At 36.6% G+C, this 2,727-nt stretch overlaps 1 protein-coding gene across 3 annotated transcripts in view; it reads left to right on the top strand.

Moving 5' to 3' along the window:
* The window catches only part of LOC111085116, a 27,236-nt gene that overhangs the window by 8,447 nt on the left and 16,062 nt on the right, over positions 1–2,727 (top strand). The window contains exon 1 of one of the 3 annotated variants that reach the window (XM_022382334.1): positions 890–944. The exons of the other annotated variants lie outside the window; for them this stretch is intronic. The gene's annotated coding sequence lies outside the window, so the exon portion shown is untranslated. Of the gene's footprint in view, positions 1–889; positions 945–2,727 lie in introns of those variants that run through there. 3 annotated transcript variants of the gene reach the window in all.

Here is a 2,727-nt window from a genome sequence, read left to right on the forward strand (position 1 = left end):
TGTCACTTTAACTGTAAAGCTTCCTTTCTTTTCTCTCTACTTTTCACTTTAACTGTAAAGCTTCCTTTCTTTTCTCTCTACTTTTCACTTTAACTGTAAAGCTTCCTTCCTTTTCTCTCTGATGTCAGTTTACCATTAATTTGGACGAAGCCATTTGTGATTTAAAATCTTCTGAAAAGGTACACAAGTGTAGTTTCAACTTAGCGAAGAAATGAATCAAAAGTGCTAGAAGTTCTGTACCAGTCAAATCATTTCATTTTTGATCATCTGTAGCAGCTTAAATCATGTTCCCGTCTCTATTATTGTAAACTTACTTAGACAGAACGTTGTTTTATTTGAACTTTTAACTTTCGTCGATGAGCTCTTCGAATATTTTTAAAATACTGGTATATAGAGGAGGAGATTTTCAATGACTTTGGATGTTACAAGGTATATGTAAAATAAACGATCAAGCCAATTTTACAGATACGAATTTAACGAGAATTATGATAATACGCGCAACTGAAACAATAGAATCGCTATAATCCCAGATTCTCCCTTCTATAGAATAACGGATATGTTTTTATTGGACTTAAATCACACCTCACACTGGAGCATTTTTTTTTTTTTCGAGGTGTTTTAGTTTTCAGGCGATGGATCATATTTATCAGTATTTTACGCATTATTATTTAGATTTGTTTAAACAGTGTTTTAACACGAGTATTTTCACATACCGGTTCATGCTCTTTCTACTCCCGAAATATTGCAGTTAGATTGACGAATAAATCGGTTTAAAAAGAAATCGAGTATTCTCGGAAGGAAATCGATGAAATTCAATCCGCAGAGGAACGCCCAGTCCAATTAGATATGGTTTTAAACGATCACCGACGCGTCGAACGCTCACTAGTGGTATTGTATTTAATTCATTGGAGGCGCTTTGGTCGTTCGCAGAAACAAAATATTGGGTTCGTATATAATTTTTTAAATTATATAATGACGTTTTGTTATACGTTTAGAGGTTTGTTGACAAAGTTTTTAATTTCTAAAGATTAATATTCAATTTAAATTATACTTTATCAAATACTGCTAAGAAAAAAGTAATTCGCTTGACACACATGCGCAAAACAAAAGACAGATGGTGTATTAAATTGTCTCGCATTTTAATGAACGTATATTTGAAACTGCTAAAAATGTCTCGAATATTTAATTAACAGTTATTCATGGTTTGAAGTCTATATCTTTACTGGTGAATTATTCGTACTGTACCAGTAATGCTTTTATAGTATTTGTCTTGTTTTTCGCCTTATTCTTTAAGCCTTAGCTGCAAATACGTGTGTTATGTAAACAGATATGCGGACACTTGTTCCCCAAAATTTACATTCTTACTGGTAATCAAACTGGCTAACAAAGATTTATAATTATGTTATCTTAAGTAATGCGGGTGCGTTTTATTTATTATGTTGTATAACTTGGAAGGGGCCTGGTGGTTAGGGCAGTTGACTCAGAAACTTCGGGTCGCGGGTTCGAATCCCCGTCACCGATCATGCTCGCCCTTTCAACGGTGAGGGCGTTATAATGTGATGGTCAATCCTACTAGTCGTGGAGTAAAAGAGTTGGCGGTGGGTGGTGTTAACTAGCTGCCTTTCCTCTACTCTACCGCTGCTAACTTAGGTACGGCTAGCACAGATAGCCCTCGTGTAGCTTTATACGAAATTCAAACGAAACCAGATCTCACTGTCAGTACATAATTATAAAAAGAGTATCTTTAAAATAGCTAACTTTTAAAATCCAGTACAAAAGTATGATTCGGACCTTTTACTGGTAGTGAGTCTGGCGTGCTTTATTGGCTAGCATGGTGAACTACGGTTCCTACTGTCCAGGTTGGCCACAATTTCGTGCTCCGTACTTTATCATGACAGTAACAGTTAATTTGATTAAAGTAGCCCAAGAGTAGGCGGTGGATTCCAATTAATTGCCTTCTTACTGGGTTGTTAGTTTAAAATTAGAGACGATCAGCGCAAAACTTCTTTCTACCTTAGTGCGAAGTATCAGAAGCAAACCTTTCGTCTTTGTGGACACCATTGCCGACGAAATCAAGATAGTCACGCTTCCTGCATCACAAAAAAAAACTTTTTTATTTCGCTGTAATTAAAACCTAATAATTTACAGCGAGGCTCGATGAGGGGGGGGGCAGAGGTCGTTGCCCCGGAACTTATTAAGGGGCCCGAGATTTTTTTTCTTCAAGTCCCACTTAATCCTATTATTACAGTAAAGAGAAAGGGGTCCCAGCGAGGTTGTTCGTTTGCCTCGAGGCTCATGCTGGTTCTCGACGCTCAGATGTATACCATATTATCAAATATACTGGATCAGCACATCTGGAAGCATGTAATCTACAGTGGATTTGGTTATGTGTAGGCGGGCTGAATTGTTTGGCAGATTGCTGTTGCTGCATTCAATAACCATACTTTGAAAGTTCAAGAGCTTTTGTGGAATCTTGATTCCAGTTGTTTTGTTGCACTAGATTTCAGCCTTTATAAACGCTATGCACTAGCTCAATAATGTTCACCAGCAACAAGTCAATTACTTTTGATATTATAGTGTACATTTATAAAATGATTTCAACTGTAACATCACAGTTCTTCATTGTGAATGAGTTACACGTCAGCTTTCTTGGAGTGAGTTGTATGTACATAGTTTTTAGATCTTGAGTGGTCAGTTTTAACTTTTTGTTCATGTGTATGTGTGTGC

The sequence above is a fragment of the Limulus polyphemus genome, unplaced genomic scaffold (genome assembly GCF_000517525.1).
Source record: "Limulus polyphemus unplaced genomic scaffold, Limulus_polyphemus-2.1.2 Scaffold241, whole genome shotgun sequence".
Lineage (NCBI taxonomy): Eukaryota > Metazoa > Arthropoda > Merostomata > Xiphosura > Limulidae > Limulus > Limulus polyphemus.